The sequence below is a fragment of the Ambystoma mexicanum genome, chromosome 7p (assembly GCF_040938575.1).
Source record: "Ambystoma mexicanum isolate Mex_15411 chromosome 7p, UKY_AmexF1_1, whole genome shotgun sequence".
In the NCBI taxonomy this organism is placed as follows: domain Eukaryota; kingdom Metazoa; phylum Chordata; class Amphibia; order Caudata; family Ambystomatidae; genus Ambystoma; species Ambystoma mexicanum.
In genome coordinates, this window is record NC_090939.1 from 522247083 (window position 1) to 522266615 (window position 19533).

Below are 19533 nucleotides of genomic sequence, written 5' to 3' on the forward strand. Positions count from 1 at the left end.
TTGGATCTGAGATTACAACCTTGTTCTTTTGGGCTTCTCAAGAATGGCAAAAAGAGCATGATCAACATATAACGTAACTGACTAGCCCATTGTAATAGTCGCCGACTTCTCAATTGTAAAAGCTGCTGCAGCCAATGCTTGCTGACATGGGTAATGGCCTCTCTTTACTGGATCTAAGATCCTGCAGTAATGGGCCTGTTGTTTGTGTCCCATTAAAGTTTCCTGTATGAGGATAGCCGTCATCACAACTCCATTTAAATGAGACAACAAGAAGAATTCTTCATTGTAATCTGGGATCCCTAACACGGGAGCTGTGCTGATTGCTTTTTTCAATTCATCAAATGCATCTGTCATCTCACTTGTCCATGCAATGATACTCTTATCTTTCTGTGCTTCCTTCAGTCCTTCTAATAGCGGCCGAACATATGTGCTATAGTCAAAAACCCATGCCCTGCAATAATTGTAGAGTCCTAAAAACTGTTGCATCTCCGTTATGGTATTTGGCCTGACCATGTTGTTAATCGCCTCTGCTCTTTCAGGTGTCACCTTCCTCCTTTCCTTTGATATTATCTGGCTTATATACAATACCTATTCCTTACTATATTGCAATTACTCTTTGTCCACCTTGTATCCTTTTTCAGTCAGTACTGTCAGTAGTTTCACTGAGTCTTTCCTGCACTCTTCCTGTGTTGCACTGCAAACTTCTAAGCCATCCACATAGTGGGCCTCATCACGACTTGGGCGGTAACGGTAACGCTATTAGCGCGGGCGCTATTAGCCCTGCCGCCGAACTCCCCGGCGCTAATAGCGCCGGATCATGAGTTCGGCGGTAATGTAAGTCCCCATTCCCCACTGAGCCCATTCGGGAATGCCCCATTCCCCATTGGGCTCAATGGGGAATCTTCACGCTAATACCGCCGGCGGATTTCCCGCCGGCGGTAATAGCGCGAATTTTCAGTGGATTTCCCCCCAGCTCAGAGCTGGGGCGAAATCCGCCGAAGCCCTGATTCGGCGGACCCTTAAATCCAGCGATAATAGCGCTACCGCCGGATTTAAGGGCTACCACCGAAGTCGTGATGAGGCCCATTGTATGAACGTGCTGTCAGTTTGGACATTCCCTAAGTCCATTTGCAGCACTTGATTAAAGACACTGGGGGGACACAGTACCCGTGTGGGAGGCGGTTGGGCTGTGATCTTATTCCGCGAATTGGGAACATGGTCAAATATTGTGAGTCTCCGTGCAGGGGAATTGAAGCAAAAGCATTTTTCTAATCAATCACTGTAAAATATTGAGCTGTAGATGATATGTGTCATGATGCCCGCTCCCGGGGAGCCGATTCAAGCCCGGCGTCCCCGAAAGCGGACATCCAGTCCCCAAGGAAGGACCCAGCAACCCCATATAGGGGCCCTTTGGACAGTGTCCTGGTGCCTATGGCGCCAGGCTCATAAAAGACATCAGTCCTGGCGCCATAGGCGCCAGGCTCATTATGGGAATGCTTGGGTGCACTTATCTGATGCAGACCATGCTGCAGGATCCCGGCCTCCTTGAGGCCTGAAAGGAACTACTTTACCTGTGGGACTAATTTACCATCCGGGCGTGGTCGGGGAAGGATACATACCTGATTGGAGGAAGGATACATACCTGGAACTTCTTCCAACGCTATTTAAACCCCACCCGAACAGCCACACGTGCTTCGCGTTGTTCTGCATCTAACAGCTGGACACTCACCGTGTCTGCTCCTGCATCCTGACTTCTGCCACGCCTGCCAGCATCCTGGATCACCTGCAAAGGAAGAGAAGAAGAGAACAGAAGAAGGAAAAGTCCTTACCTGCTAAATCCGCATCCCGGAGACATCTCGCCGACAATCCTGAAAAGGAAGACATTAATTTAAAAGCTCATCGCGTCGATCGCTGCAGCGCCGCATTCCACTCACCTTTACAGGGCGCCTCCATGTTCAGCAGCGATCATCCGGATTCGCAGTCACGCCCCAGCGCCTAGGGAGAAAAACACCAGAACAAAAGGTGAGAGTGAGAAGGGAATAAGGAAAGCTAAATCTCCATGTTAAGACTTACCTGTTGATTAATTCCCTCTTCATTTCTGGTCCGCACTGCATCCTGGCATTTCCGGACCCCGGCCCCTAAGGGGAAAAAGAGACATCAGCGTTAATGAGCGAATGAAAAGACATTACCAAAAAACGCTCATAAAAGACTTACCTGATTTCTAGGATTTCACCTCTCATCTCGGGTCGGTGCCTGTTCCCCGGCATTCCGTACCCCGGCCCCTATGGGGAAAAAGACACTAGCATTAGTACATTAATGCATGGACACAAGGGGAACCTCTTATCAAAAAAACTTACCTGGAAGCCAAGCAAGTTTGGTTCTCACCAATCCGAAAATCCAGTGAAGTAACTGGATACCAACACGCCCCTGCATCAGAAGCAGGATGGAGAGCTCGTCCTTCCAGACCCTAAGGTGAGACGCTACGAGAAATCACAGAAGGGTTTCAAGGAGGGTGAGAGGGGAAAGTGGGAGGCCGATTGCATTACCCCGCAGACAGTTAATCCCCTATTTTTGCCTACAGAAGGATACTTCTGCGAGCCAGACAAGCCAGATTTGGGGGCCCGGTCCAGTCCGTCTTCCGAACCCTGCGCATCACCTTAGAAGAGGTCACAGCAGCGCGAACCAGGCCAGCGCCTCCGTGGGAGTCAGGTGAGCATAACAGTATGTTACATAATATTGTTGCTGGACTTGGCAGTAATGGGAATTCAGCTTCAACGATGTTGTTCAGAGGGTGTAAGTCTTGTATAAATCTCCAATACCCCCTCTTGCCTTTTTCATGGGGTACACTGCCGTTTTGCATGACAATTCTGAAGGCTCTAATATACGCTGTCGTACTAAGGCAGCAGTGGATTAATATATACCTTCATTCATATACCTTCATTCGTGGTAAAATGGCATTCTTCAGTGCCAAATATTCCTGCATTCTTCAGTTTTATTTGTACTGCTCCAACCCCTTTTCATAAGCCAACGTCATATGGACCGCTGGTCCACAATTAACTTGGTCACATTGCCAAATATTCCTGCATAAATGATGGTACCTTCCTCACCAATAATATTAATTGGGGAACCTCTTTGTGCTCTATTTGTAAATGGTATGTAAGACAAATATAAAAATCACCACGTCACCTAAGTGGTCAAATAGGTCTTCATCAGTCAAATCAGTTAGTCTGTGTGTTGAATCGAGTGCTACTAATATCTGCCACGTTACTTGTTTGCCATCAACTCAGTGTAATATCACTCTGTCCTCTGTTACTATTGCTGCTTCTAATTAATTTGTAAGTATCTGCCCTTCCTCCATGTCCGTGGCTATCTCTGGTCTGAACAAAAAGTAGATGGTTAATCTCAGCAATTTGTCCTGTATTTGTGGAAGCCATGCTAATAATATCTGTACTCCATAAAGGAATACCTCTGGGTTTAGTGGTACCCGTCTCTGTGCTTTCTGACCATAAAATGCTCTGATGTACTCGCAAGCATTCACATAATGAATGACTGGTGTTGAACAAATTATTCCCTCCTCAGTGAAGGAAATCATAATGTTTAGCTTACTCATGAAGTCTCTCCCCAATATGTTCACTGGTGTCTTTCAAGAGTATAATAATGTCATAGCCATCTCATGTTCTCTTATCGTTATGGGCAAATTGTCTGTAAAAGGAACCCTTGTCATAGCCCCAGAGATTCCTTGGGCATCCATTGATATTCCCGACATTGGGAACTTTCCCTCTTTAACACAGGGTCTCATCGCCCCTCGTATCTACCAAGAAGGGAACAGTCTTATCACCTATAGTCACCCCGACCCTCAGTTGCTCTTGGGGTAATCAATGGAATTGGGCACATCAAGTCGCTCTGTGGCTTCCCTATTGTGGATACATGTTCAGTCCTGTTCCAGTAAAGGAGTTCCCTCCCACTACTGTCACACCCCCTATTCTGGGTGGTGGCGGTGCTTGCGGCAATGTTTCTCTCCCTTTGTACTATTGTATTCTGCAGTACTTCTGGTTGTATGGGTGCTTGTTGTGTCTGAGATAGTACCATCTGTTTTGGTTGTTGCATTTGTGGCTATACTGCCTGCTGTGCTTGTGGACCTTGCAACGCATGTGTCTGTGTTGGCTGATACTGCATGTAATCTTGGACATTATAGTCTGGTGGTGCTGCACTGTATGGCGGTGGGTATGCTGACCCCCCTAGGACCATATTGTTGACAGTTTTGTTGTATTCCTTCACTACTTCTACAGACCTGTGCAATGTGTCATAGTTGCCTGCATGTCCAGCACTGTGCTGGAGATCGTCAAATTCATAGTTGCCCTCTATTAAACCATCCTGCCTGTGGTGCTTGAAATCCAAACCCTCTGCCTACAATTTGGCTGCATCTGCTGTGCTTCCTGCATGCTGTGGTTCTCCCCTACATTTGTTAATATCGCTCCTTCTATTGTCAATTTGGCCAATTTCTTTTGTACCAACTTTGCTTCTTCCATCATTCTTTCCTCAACCTTCTTTCTGTCCTTCTCTTATTTTAGCCTACAATGATGAGCAATGTTCAATTGTATTTTGGCCCATGGTTTTGCTTCAGTTCCCACAATTTTTCTTTAACTGCCTTTGTACTTCTTCGGGGAGTCCCTGTGATAAAAAGTGATACAAAATGCTTATGTTTTTATCCCACCTTTCTCTTGTTTCTAACTACCATTTCTACTGAATCTCCTGTATATAAGCAGCGTGGTCTTCGTCTGTCCCCATTTTTGTCTCATGATCGGACTCATCTGTGATTAGTCTGGGAACAGTTGTTAAAAGGAGCACCGTCATGTTTGGCATTTTGTGCTGTCACCCCAGGATACCCTGCCCGTTTCCAAATGTCATCTGATTGTTCACTCAGTATAGCAGTAAACAAGCTTTTCATATCTCCTACTGCTAAAGTCAAGCCAGCAGTTTCTCTTTCTAACTCATAAATCTACTTCCCTGGCCCTGCAGTGAGCAATGGTAATTTACAAATCCTATTATTTTTGTCTGCCTGTGGCCAAGGTATGTATTGTTGTAGTCTGCTACCTTTCTGTAATTATCATCAAAGGGTTCTATCTCACCATGTCTGGGCCTTGATTCAAGGCCTGCCGTTCATCCAGCAACATCTCTGAGGCCCTTTGTGTCTGCGTGTGCTGCTTTACTTGATTTGCCCTGGCCATCTCCAATATGGCCACTGGGGACACATTAGCACATTGAGGCACCCCCCTGCCTCATACGACCCGGCCGATTGGAGCGTTCAGCCCACATATCCCTGCAGGTCAGGAAGCTGCCAGGCAAGACCGCCCCCCTCGAAGGGCCACCATCAAAGGGTTCTATCTCAATTTGTCTGGGGCTGGAGGGGGCCCCGCTCCATGCCCACCCTCGGAATCCTTTTTCATCTCACGCGTCTGCATTTTCTGACCTCCCGATGATCCGGTAAGCTGCTGCGCACGCAATTGCCACATACATTGCACAGCCCATTATTTCATGGGTTGTCCACTCCAACGCTCCCACCCGATGCCTGCAAAGTCCCCTTTCCGGGGGTTCTCAGCAGTCCGCCCTGCCACCCATTTCTTTTCCTTCGCTGCTCCTTCTATAATGATCCTCCTCGCACAGGTCTGCACACCAAAACAGACTTGCACCCCACGCAGCCATGAACTACCAGGCTGCATTGTCTAAGTTGCTACCCTCTTCCTTACCGTTCCACTAACTTTTTTTACTTACATTGCCAACTATTTACTTTTGTAACCTACCACCTGTGGTCTTACTGCCTGTTCAAAGACCTGCTTGATTGAGATGTCGACATGCAGCACTGTCATTAAAATGCTGTGGCCAGGTCATCCTTTGTAAATCCCGCATAGTATAGAGCGTGATTTTAAGTACCCTAGTTCAAAGAATATAAATGACCAGATGCACATTGTTTTTTGAATGTCCCTGGTTCCTGTGGTGGGATGCAAATTTGTGCCCGCGTTCGAGATATGCACCTCTCAGCTCTGTCAATGGTTTCTTTCTGCTGCTTGTCACATTTCTTAATAACATGCACTCTTCCTTTCCTTAATCTCTGGCCCAAATTACATACCAAATTCCTGTTTACATAACAGGCCCTTGGCCTCCGCAAAGTAGGATTTTGAAACAGTTTGGGTTCAGGCAGGATTTGCTCACATAGCAAATTCCTCTGGGCTTGTGTTTGGCTGTATTGCTATCCAAATTGGAGACATACTTTCCTGATGCACCAGAGAGGTGTCCCCTGAGCTTAAAGTAGATTTGAAAAATGATTGCGTTGGATTCTGTTGTAATGTGAAATGCTTATCAGCATGTTGAATATGTGTGGAAATTAGTGGAACTGTCATCAGCATGTTGCAGATGAGAAATGCCGAGGAGGGTGAGCAGGTTTTTCTATTGAAATCTTAGCTTGAAATGTGGGCATTTTGTTATATCTTTGATTGTACTCAAACCTAGCCCCTCTGCTCCATTTTTAAAATCTAAAATGAGGTTTTTTGTTATACCTGTGACTGTATTCAAACCCAGCCCCTCTGCTGCATTTTAAAAATCTCAAATTTGTTTTTTTGTTATACCTGTGACTGTATTCAAACCTAGCCCCTCAGCTGCATTTTTAAAATTTTGAATTTGGGCATTTTGTTATACCTGTGACAGTGTTACAATTTAGGCCCGTGATCTGATTCACCTCTACCTTATTCATGTCGTGATACTACTGCTTGTTGTAACTTAAGCCCTTTTTCCTTGGACTCCTGACCTACAGTACTTCTGTTTCATCTCACCTGTGCTGGCTGCTAGGCCACCTGGTGAATTCCTTGTGCCCAGTGCAGTCCCTCTTCCTGACCCACTCTTCCTTTGTACTCATGGTGTTCTCGGTCTCCCCTACCTACTCTCACTGTTTCTTTGTCTCCTATCATACCTCTCTCTCGAAGTCTGGAAGGAAAGTGTAAGTGCCAAGGATGAGTATGCTTGTCCTTTTTGCATAGACTTGCATAATAGCCTGGCACTTAAGGGGTTAAGAACGCGCTCCTGGCCTCCAACGCAGGCCTCCCCATTGCTGATACCTATGTCAATGCTTCCTTCAGGCAGACTATCACTGACATCATTGTCCTTTCTCCTGACTTATGGACTCCCCATATGGTCTCTATCCTCTCCCCCTTTTCCTCCTCGTCCATTAATGGTGGAACCAGATGCAAAGTTCTCTTGGCATACTTCTCATCATCTAGGTGCTTCATAAATATCTACCAAAATGGCACTATCATGGCCCAGGGCTTTTAGCCCAACCTCCTCCTTCTGGATAGGCGTCTCTCACCACTCATTAACTTCCTCCCCTTTCCCACCACTCCTCCGACTGCCACGCCTCTGGCCTCCCACCCCCAACAATGGGTGTGCCATATCCCTCTACCCCACCTTGGAAGCCATTTAAAGGTGGCAACCAGCTTCACTTAGCTGCCCTCAATGCTTACTCTGCTGTTAAACACTCCTCTGACATCTGTCACCTCCTTCAAGACTTTGACCTCAATGTCCTCGCTCTCGCTGAGACGTGGATCAATGCGAGCTCTGTCACTTCTTTGACTCTGTCCTTCCTGAGGACTACAATATCCTCTCCAAGCCCAGGGCTAACCGGTCTGGAGGTCGAGTGGCTCTTGTTTTCCCTGAATGGGTCCCTGCTACTATCATTTGCACGCAATATTACTTTCCCTTTGAATGCCTTGTCTTTAAGCTGGGTATCTCTCCTACCCTCTCCCTCACCTTCACCACCATCTATAGGCCCCCTGTAACATCCCCTCTTTCTCTCTCTGAATGGGCTGACCTCTCCTCTCTGCTGACCTCCTCCCTCAAACCTCTCTTCCTTGGTGACTTTAATACTCATCTAGACTCTCTGGATGTGGCCACTGTACTTTTCCGCAACCTCTGTGACTGCCTTTCCCTCACAATTCTTTCCTCATGCCCAACCCACTCTGCTGGACGCACCTTGGATGCGCTCATCTCAGGAAACATCACTCTCTCCAACCCTCTAATGACCCCTCTCTCCTGGTCGGACGGTGCTCTCCTCTCCTCCCATCTCGAGCTCCCTGATCCCGCAGCGATGCCTCTGCCTGCACTGCCAGTCGCCTTCTCTGTTATTCGACTAATGAAGCGTGTGTCAATCGCTGCATTTGCCGGCACCTTCATTCCTCCTCCCACCCCTGCTATTGACTCTCACCCCGACTCATCACTTGATAACCTCCATCTCTCCATCTCCAACACTTTGGACTTCCTTTCACCTGTCATGAGGATCTGCATGAAGCCTGCCTCCAAGTGCCACTCTTGGTATGACTCTGACTTGCCTGCTCTGAAACGCAAGTGCAGAGTTGCTGAGCGGAAGTGGCAGGCCTCAAACACATCATCTGACAAACTGGCCTGCCGCCTGCTCCAAAAGCAATATCAACTCTCCATCTGCTATAAGAAGAGGGCCCATGTCCAAGCCCACATTTCTGGGGCCACCAATAACACTGCTGAGCTTCAAAATCTGGAAGGAACTTGCCAATCCTACTGCAGGTTACTCTTCTCTTCCATTGCAAGCCCTCTGCACTGCACTGGCCTCCCAGTTCTCCATCAAAACTCAGGACATCCTGTCCTCACTCTCCTCTACTCTCCTCCCCACTCCCCGTCCGCTCTTGCCTCCCTTGGCTCCCTCTCTCACCATCCTCCTTTCTCTCCTCCTTCTTTCCCATTGCACCGGACAAGGTCTCTAGAGTAGTCCGCTCTATGAAAGTCTCCTCCAAACAGGTGCTCCACTGCTCTTCCTGAACTCTCAAGGACAGTATCTCCTCTCTTGCCTCTGCCTTAGCTGACAACTGTAACCCTTACTTTGCCACTGGCACTTTCCCACAACCCCTCAATCACTCCATTGTGCACCCTCTCCTAAAAAAGCTGTTTGCTGACCCTTTCTGCCCAGCAAACTATTGCCCTATCTCCATCACCCCTTTCCTGGGCAAACTCCTGGAGAAGTTGGTCATCCCACAACTGACCCACCACACTGAATCTGCTGGCTGTCTCCATGACCACCAGTCTGGCTTCAGAGCAACCAGCGGCATGGAAACTGCTCTCTTGAAGACCTGTGAAGACCTGCTCTCAAGTGTTGATTCCAACTCTACCTCTGCTCTGATCCTTCTTGATCTTTCCTATGTCTTGGACACGGTCAATCATGCCATCCTCATAAACCATATCAGTGGTACCCTAGGCATCACGGACCTTGCACTAGCCTGGCTGACCTCCTTCCTTTCTAACCGACTTTCCCAAGGCAACTGGGCACTTTCCTCTCCGCTACCTCACTCTCTACCGGCAGCGTCTTTCAGGGCTCTATTCTATCGCTGTGGCTTTTCAATATCTACCTTGCCACTCTGGCCCACTTGATCCCCACTTTCTCTCCTCACTTCCAGTGTTATGCTGATGAGAGACAGCTCTACTTTAAGATTCCCTCCTCTACCCCCTCTTCTTCCTCTCTCATACCTGACTGCCTGACTGCTATTCAGGCATGGTGCTCTGCTAATGATCTTTGCCTTAATGCCAGTAAGACCAAGATCCTTCTCATTGGGATGCCTGTTCCCTGTTCCCGTTTCACTCTCTGGCCCCCCTCGCCTCACATTCTTGTGAGACAAAAAAACTTGGGGTCATCTTCATCTCCTCACTCTCCTTCTCACCTCACATCACAGACCTTGCAAAGAATTCCAACTTTCAGCTCCACCTCCTCAGAGGCATTCTCCCTTTCCTCACCTTTCCCCAGAAGCTCAATGTCTCCAGAGCGCTTGTTTTCTCTAGTCTGTACTACTGCACCAGCCTCTTCCTCAATCTGCCTCTTTCCTCCCTTTGCCCTCTTCAACTAATCCAGAATAGGGATGCAAGACTTATCCTTGGCCTCAAGCCCAGGGACTGCATCTTTCCAGCCATAAAATCTCTCCACTGGCTCCCGGAGATTGCAAGGATCAAATTCAGGACCCTCTGCATCATCCACAAGGCTTTCTGGGGCCTGAGACCCCGCTAAATCCAACTTTCTTTCCCTAATTACCTCCCTGCTAGAGTCTTTCGGTCCTCTAGGTCCAACTCTCTGCAGATAAGATGTTTCTCCAAGCAGTGAGTGGGGGGTAGATCTCTTTCTTCGGTAGGAGCCTTCCTCTGGAACAGCCTTACTGCCTCTCTTAGACTTGATCCGGATCTCCTTAAGTTCTGGAAACTTCTCCTTTTCTCCTCCTCCTCTCTCCCTCCCTTGCTAATGTCCCCCTTTCACTGCGACTGATACCTGGTCCTTTATGTGCCTTAAAGGAGCCAGGCCCTCCTCGTCCAGTCTGCCCTAGCACCCCATCACGAGCACATACCCTTGGGCACCCTTTCCTGACTAGCCTGAATCTAGTCCACCCCGTCCTCGCATCCCTGGCATACACCGTCCTGGGCTCCCCTCAGCACTTCCCAGTCCCTGGGGCCCCAGCCTTTCTGCACGGTTCCCCTTTCCCTTTCCCTTATCCCAGCCCTTCCGCCCTGACCTGCCCCCTCCTCCTGCACTTATTGTCACTGCACTTGCATGGTCCGAATGTCACAAGGCCTAGTAGGACCCTTTATTGGTGTTGTTTTCTCCTCTGCCCCCCCCCTCGATGTCTTGTGGCACCTTAAAACACTTGTGTATAGGCGCCATACAAATTTCCAATAAATAATGGGAATTGGGTCAGTCCAGTACCACATGCAGGTGCAGTCATACTCTTTGTCTTTTTCAGCTTGCCTGTCATGCAAACATTCTTATGTCTTGGTAAATCTCTTAGCCTGTTTACGTGTGGTGTTTTTCTTTCTGGGCTCCTCAAGCTCATCCCCGGGAGTCATGCGTATTAATGGGCTCTGGCCTTATCGTCAGCTCCTCCAAATCTGACCCAGCTACCTCTCTCCCTACACATGTGCCAGTAGATGGGGCTCATGCAGCTTCCTCTTCCCCGGTCTCCTCGTCATCTTCCTCTTCCGACGGTGTTTCTTCTTCTTCATCCTCTCTTTCCTAAAGCTCTAGCCTTCCAAGGGGATCTCTCCCATACATCACCCTCATTACACCTTCCAATACATCCCAGCCTTCTTCTTGCAGGTACTTTCCCCAACTGCCTCTTATACCCGTGCCATTCCTTCTGTTCTTGTGTAAGCTGTCGCTATTCCTCCTTGTAGCGTCTGCGTCTCCCTTGTCTAACGTGTGTCTACTAAGGATGTCATCAACATCCTTGCAGCGTCTCTCTAAAATTCTCTCCTTTTCGCTCTCTTCATCTTGCCGTCTTTCTCTTTCATTTTCTTCCTCTCGTTTCCTTGCTCTTTGTCCCTCTTCCCGTCTCTTTTCTCTTTCCCTGTCTTCCTCTCATCTGCTCTCTTTCCTTCTCTTCCCTCCATTTTCCTCTTTCTCGCTGTTCCTCCAACCTTTTCCCATCTACTTCTGTTAACCTTTCTTGCACCCTGCACTGTGTGTCATATTTTTCCTGCAATAACAATGGTCTTTGTTTGCTCACTTTCTCTCCTCTCATACTGTCTTCATCACTCTATGTTGGGTGTGCATATATGGGGTTGGAAAACCCTGCATCGGTCTTTAATGGACATAATCTCTGTACAGTAAAGGACGGGACACTATTTTGTACAAGAGCAGGAGTAGGAGCTGTGGGCTGTGTGCCTGCTCCATCATGCTTGTTAAGCGTCCATTATTTTGTACTTTGCTCCAACTCATCTTCCTCGAACATTTTCCACAGCTCGAGTATACCCAATCTGTTCCATATTTTTTCCCCCTTGTGTGTGGCATGTAAATATTTACACATGTGTTGCAGCACTGTCTTCGAATGAGTACCGCCTTGAGGCCATGACATAAACATCTTTCCAGCCATATCTTTAACCTACTCAATCTGGTATTTTATGATTTTAGTTTTATATCGGGGTAATGATTTACACAAATGAACAATGGGAGTATCCGCCATGATAACAATATAAAACACAACTTACCAATAATCGATAAAACCTAATTCACCCATCGCTCACCTTTTTCACTCCTTTTTGAACACCTCCCCACAATAGTGTTCCCAATATTACCACACCAACGTCTCTCTCTGAGACCAAGTCCCCTATAACACACAATCCTTCTCTTGAGCAGCACCAAAAACGCCTTTCATGCTGCTGACCCCTTTTCCTATTCCACAACACTAATTCACTTCTTCTATCAACACAAAAAAACACCTCTACTCTCCTATGTTACACCACAACACAAGGCTCGTGCCAGCAAACATTAACACAAATAAAAATACAGCTGTCTTCCCATATATGTGGGGGATTCTTCTCTTTATCTCTGACCCTTAGAGAGAGTTACCAAATGGTCTTCATCAACCCTTATTGAAGGTATTCAATCTTTTATCATCTCTTTCTCATAAATCAATATCACAAAAACCCCATCTTCCCAGTTTTACAGGTCCTCTGAGGGTCTTCAGCATTGAGGCCTCTATCTGCCTGCTCCCCTTCATGCCCAGCTGGGTGGCCTAGAGGGACCGGGCAGGGCTGTCCATCAATGTGGGTACCTGCTGACCTCTCTTCTCAAGTGCGTTTTATCTCTGCTCTCCACAGACCACCCTCGCTGTCCAAGGGGCTGCGGAAAGGAGCCCTCGATAGTCCGAAAACTCACACAGAACCATCATCTGCCACTGCATGTAAAGGTACGCCCAAGATCAAACAATTAGTCAAAATAATATTCAATGACGGAGGACCCAGGTGCATGTCAAACCCCAGCTGTATTCAAACAATGAATCCTAATTTGGACAGCATTAAAACATCTTGTTCTCGTAGCTCTCAACATTTTCATAATTGCAAGCAAAGGTTGTACCAAATCTACGTCAGCTATGATGTCACATTGCATCAGTCTGCAAAACCTACTGGGAAGTCAGGTTGGTTAATAGCTCAAGCTACATATAGGATGTATCGGGTTTAGCTACTTGATTGGTCTATGCCTATCTGATGCCTCTGCCTGGACCCATCCTGTTATAAATACTATTGCTAATACGCCATTACAAGGACAGCTAATTGGTTGGCATTATCCATCATAGGCGGTGTGGCAAGCGGATTTTCTATTGGTTGGCGTGTAGCTTATCAACCCTGGACACTTTGACGAGATGTAAAGATATGATCAAGATATAAGTGTGTGAAGTGAATTCTGTAAAACAAAGGGGCTAGAGAGGCAACAGTTTCACCTCACTGATGATGCCCAACAAGGCTGAAACATGTGTATGGGGTTACTGATGGTACTCTTGTTCAGAGGAGAATTGCCTAGCATTTCGGCGCTGGACTGCCCCTGGGCAGGACAAAGGCTGATATGCGGGGAAATTTCTTCTCTGTGAAAAGGACAGTGAGCTAAAGACTTGGTAGAGTCTCTCCCAGGGGTTATTCACCCAAGAACAGGTCATTGGGCTGTGTTCGTGCTGGTAGAGAGATTCCCAGACCCCCCTTTGTTTGCATACATTAACTTTGGGTTTCACCCTAAGTTAACAGGGCAATCCAGACGTGGACCCCTTGCTCACTGTTCCTAGAGAGGCAACAGTTTCACCTCACTGATGATGCCCAACAAGGCTGAAACATGTGTATGGGGTTACTGATGGTACTCTTGTTCAGAGGAGAATTGCCTAGCATTTCGGTGCTGGACTGCCCCTGGGCAGGACAAAGGCTGATATGCAGGGAAATTTCTTCTCTGTGAAAAGGACAGTGAGCTAAAGACTTGGTAGAGTCTCTCCCAGGGGTTATTCACCCAAGAACAGGTCATTGGGCTGTGTTCGTGCTGGTAGAGAGATTCCCAGACCCCCCTTTGTTTGCATACATTAACTTTGGGTTTCACCCTAAGTTAACAGGGCAATCCAGACGTGGACCCCTTGCTCACTGTTCCTAGAGAGGCAACAGTTTCACCTCACTGATGATGCCCAACAAGGCTGAAACATGTGTATGGGGTTACTGATGGTACTCTTGTTCAGAGGAGAATTGCCTAGCATTTCGGCGCTGGACTGCCCCTGGGCAGGACAAAGGCTGATATGCAGGGAAATTTCTTCTCTGTGAAAAGGACAGTGAGCTAAAGACTTGGTAGAGTCTCTCCCAGGGGTTATTCACCCAAGAACAGGTCATTGGGCTATGTTCGTGCTGGTAGAGAGATTCCCAGACCCCCCTTTGTTTGCATACATTAACTTTGGGTTTCACCCTAAGTTAACAGGGCAATCCAGACGTGGACCCCTTGCTCACTGTTCCTAGAGAGGCAACAGTTTCACCTCACTGATGATGCCCAACAAGGCTGAAACATGTGTATGGGGTTACTGATGGTACTCTTGTTCAGAGGAGAATTGCCTAGCATTTCGGCGCTGGACTGCCCCTGGGCAGGACAAAGGCTGATATGCGGGGAAATTTCTTCTCTGTGAAAAGGACAGTGAGCTAAAGACTTGGTAGAGTCTCTCCCAGGGGTTATTCACCCAAGAACAGGTCATTGGGCTGTGTTCGTGCTGGTAGAGAGATTCCCAGACCCCCCTTTGTTTGCAAGTGAATTCTGTAGTCTGCCATAACTCGAATTAAACAATACTGTTGGTCATTCTGAGGCGATGTGGCCTGCCTTTCCTTTGTATTTGGCCTTGTTTGTCATCTGGTGTCTGTGTCTGCACTGAGGAAGTCTGCAGGTGTCTTATCTGTGTTTGGCTCATAATGAGTAGCCAGTCTTCTTCATGTCTGGATCACGTGTTAGGGTACAGTGATTTAAAGTGGATTTCCTTCTGGGGTTTTAGCTCATTCTACCGTGCATGTTGTGTTCCTTGTGGCCACTTGGGATGCCAGTCAGTTACTTTCTATAACGTCTATTGGCTTACTGATCCCAGGAACTTGGACATCAATGGTTGTTTGCGCACTTATTAAAATTAATTAACTTGGGAGTCTACCGCTTCTCATCCTGGGAACCGTTATCTTGTGCCCGCGTTCCGTTAATCTATTACACCCTTTATTCTTGACCTTGGCTCTGGCTGTGACCTACTGTCAGGGATCTGCACACGGTTTTTCAATACATGTGCTTTTGTAGGTTCAGCATCTTGGGTTCTAAGGCCTTGCCAATTCTGAGACCTGCTGCAACCTCTGCGTTAGCAAAATGGCTGCACTTCTGTATTCCTGGTTCCATGTTGGCAACCTATTGCCGTCTATTCATCCTGTATGTCTGCCATATGATGGTGTCCCTGCCCATGTATTCAGCCCCTTATCTACTTATAATCCAAATTCCCTATGAGTGTAGTGAGACCCTCTCTTGGTGCACAGGAACCTCCTGTCTTTTTATACTGTGTTGCACTATCTATACTGCACACTATTTGTGCATTCTACAAACTACTTTTAGTCCTTACTTGTGTTACACAACCTAACTACTCCTTTATGGCAGATTGCATGCACATTCACTTTGATTAAGCCTATTGTTTGATGGAGTTCCGTTTATTTTATATCATCTCTCACCCCTAAGTGAATGGGGTAGTACGGCTGTCTCAATTTGTAACGTCTCTCGCCTTTGCAGTAATCGGGTGGGGCCGGGACAGAAGTTGGTAATGATGTATTCATCTGCGTCATCACAAACTGTCAGTCTGCGTAACACAGAAAACAACAAAAGTGTTAGAAACACCGGCACATCTGTGTTAGTTATCCAGTTTCCCGAATAACAATGACCCGGATGCTGACAGTGCTTGTCATGCCAGCACACTGCTCAAGTCAGCCTAGCTGAATTGCAGCACTGACACAGCAGGGTGGGAGGACATTGGTGATACAAGGCATTCTCTAAAATATAAGGTCCTTTAAAATTCTCCACTTCTGATGACGTAGAGATAGTGGCCCACTGCGCATACCTTAATGTACAATCTGAGTCAAAGCTTACATCTTGTCCCTGACTAGGGGCTCAGTTGTATATTCTTATGGAGACAGTCCATTTGAAAGAGATTCTCATTTTTATTCTTAAAAAGTACCTATATTGGAATATCAAATGACTTCTATTTTGTCAGGTAACTGCATGCTGAAGTCGCCATAGTGCCATTAAGAGGTGCATTTTGCCAAATGCAAAAAAAAAAAAAAAAACAGGGATCTTAGATAGAAGTCGAATGCCTATTTAAGAAGGTGACATTCTCTTCAATGAGGAAAAACGCTGTCATTCCACATTCATCACTGATAACCCCCAAGTTTAATGTTCCCCAATCTGAGTATCCAAAATGCCTCAGGAAGCAAAAGTGTGCGATTCATGTTGCCGCAGCAAGAATCCCTCTGTACAATTTAAATAGTTGGGTTCTCACATGACCAACAGTTTGCTTCAATTGAAAAAATATATCTTTGTTGCATTCTTGATCCTAGCTCTGTATTCTAGAATTCTGGATTTAAATTTTCTTGGGTTCTTGCGAACATGCATACAATAGCGGGGTCAGTGAAGGACAGACATAGCTCATTAAGAGCCACCTATAATGTACCTATAATGTACTGGAACATGTTTGTACCTTATGTATATGTGTCTCCTGTGATAGGAGACTAATTCAAATACAGGAATGGGATCATCTAACCATTCTTTTGTTTTATAATGTCTTACAGCATCCCCTATCCCTTTACACATTTCATCCCCATCCCCCTTTAATAGAAAGTGAGAGATGGATCCCATAAAATTGAGTTTAATGATTTACCCATTTAAAAAATAAACTAAGGTAGAAGAGAAGAATGTATGCCCTGCTTGGACTGCTTGGAGTAAGATGTTTTAAAGATATCATACTCAACGAAATAACATCCTTTTAAATAACCATTTCAAAGGATGTTTTTCTTTTAGTGAAAGGCCTATGGACTGGCACTGGCTTTAGCTGCATATCTTTTTCTAAAAACCTTCAACTTCATCTGACAGGGTGCTGGGTATTAACGTAATACAGACAGAAGAAATCTGTACAATTTCATGAAAACCTAGCATCAAAATGCAATGTGTAGTTTATAACACTAAGATCAAATTCAGTTCCGAGATCAGCATTTTGAACCAAATGGTTACAGCACTAAAGATGAAGTCATCTGTTGATTTATATTATAAATTGTGCTGCTGTAAATGCATACTTGCCAACATTCTGTGACCAAAAAGATGTAGGATTGTTTAAGTTTCAAGAATAATAATTTCCATAACAATGACATCATAGGAAAATACAAAACCATATATTGTTGGCACTATTGAAGCATTCTAAAGTACACAACCCATCAAACAGCAGAGCATGGAAAGATGATGACATTTTAAAAATGGATAATTCTGAATGGTGACTTAACAACAAATTCAATTACCTAACTTCACAGAAGGTAATCACTCAGAGCTGGTAGGCAACGTTTGCCACTGCTCTCTAGCGCCAGCCCAGGCAGTACATATTTATTGCAAGTTGAACACTGAATGACCTGGCGACTGATACTCCCCTCAGTGTGATAGGCAGGTGCAATGTGATGGTGTCACACTCTGCCAATTGCCTTCACTAGTGGTTCACCCAAGGGCTGTCTCGGCAAGAGTGCAAGACAGAGCCAAGTAGTTGTCAGGTCAGTGGATTGGTCTGAGCCTAATCAAAGTAATGACCTACCAGTACACTGTATAGACAGACTAATTAATGTGATGCATGCTTTGTCGTGGAGCCCGCCTTAGAGTCACATAAATTACTTGCCACTGTCAAAAGCAGTAGGATCTGTCACTGAAATCTGTAGGCGGTAGGGCTGATTAAAAAAGCAGTAGCCTATTGCCTAAATCTGTATGGTTGGCAAGTATGTAAATGTAAATGCATTTCAGATTGTACCCTGACGTAACGTGATTCAATCGGTGTCCAGTGATTATATTGGACGCAAAACATATTGGGCCTCATTACAAGTAAGGCGGAACGGGTTAACGGGACCCGCTAAAGGAGGTGGACCCGTTAAACCCGTTCTGCCTCATTACAAGCTCCCCTCGCGGGACCCGGTAAGTAACGCCTGGTCAAACCAGGCGTGCTTACCAGGTCCCGCGAGGGGAAGAGGGAGCAAACAATGGGCCGCTCGTAATTGGCCCGTTGTTTGCTCCCTCCCTCCCGAATGGGAAGGTCTGGGTCCGGGTTCCTGAAGGGAGGAATTACCGGGCCCTCCGAACTCGGAATGGCCCGGTAATTCCCCATTCTGGGAACCCGGACCCGATTTTGGCAGCAGCCATGCCGCCAATAGCGGCATGGCTACCGCCAAAATCGTAATGAGGCTCATTGTTAGGGAAACAATGTTTGTTTCCTCCGACTATTCAGCACTTTTCCCAACTATTCTAGGTTTACCGTTTGCTTATACATTTGTACTTGCCCTAGAATAGGTTGCTAAGTGTGGTTAGTGGGAGAAAAATATGGTCGACCCACAATGATGTTTTTCTCCACCGATGTAATGCATTCAAAAATATAATCTCATTATTCCCAGCCAACAATCAAGATTGACTGATATCATCTTGATTTCTGGTCTTTAATCAGTATTTATTTCAGATCCCTCTTAGATGTATGATTTGCATGATAGGTCACAAGTGGTGGAAGCCAAACGTGGGCAAAGTGTTATCCGTCGGAACTTGCAATTGTCCCATTTTAAATATAAACTATTCACATCAGTACTAGAGGCATGTGCATTTATATGGCAATTTACTCAAGCAGGTTGAGGTTTCAATTGGTTGAACTGGGCAGAATTGTACTGTGGTATGCCTCACTCAGATTTCATTTGGTCAGAGTCACAGTTCCAAATAGATAGAAGACACTGTTGATTTGGTCTTTCGCCACGCCTCCCTCAATGGCCTTTTCTCTCAAAATTGGATGTGCAACTCGTGCAGACCCATTGCAGCCATGAAAAAGTGAATGCATAACCTTGGCACAATACTTTCTTTAGTGATTAGCTTGATTTACCCCCCACAACCACTTTGGAACTAATATGGCAATAACATGCAATCCGGTTGGCCGGATCGGCTGGTAATGTCCCGGAGCCTAAGTCATAGGCCCGAGCACAGTGAGGGCATTAATGTTTGGTCCCAGTGCCATTACCACTGGACCCCAGTGCCGGTACCACCTGATCCGGCGGCCCAGATCTGATGTTATTGCCATTAGCACCCTGGGTTTCCAATCCAGAAATCTGGGGTTCTGATTGCAATGTATTTTCTTTGAATGAACGGGACGCCTCACGGTGTCTTGTTCATTCAAAGAAAAAAAGGACTTATGATGGTGACCGTGGAGACGGAAGGCAGGGCTCCATGCAGAGCCCCTCTTCCACTGCCGCAGCGGCCCAGGACAGAGACTGGGGCAGCGGTGACAGTTGTGCTGCCGCTAAAAGAATAAGGTGAATGGGGTGGGGGGTGGGGAGGGGAGGAACTTTGACCGGACGGGGGGGAGGATGGTGGGCGGGCTTACAGCCATCAGGCTCGGAACAGAGGTTTAAATCATGGGATTCAGTTTGTGATCCGAGCAACCTGGTAGG

The 19533-nt window shown here is 46.5% G+C and overlaps 1 protein-coding gene across 2 annotated transcripts in view; it reads left to right on the forward strand.

The window, feature by feature from the left end:
- SRPX (sushi repeat containing protein X-linked) overlaps positions 1-19533 on the forward strand; it is a 482285-nt gene that overhangs the window by 48769 nt on the left and 413983 nt on the right. The window lies entirely within an intron of this gene.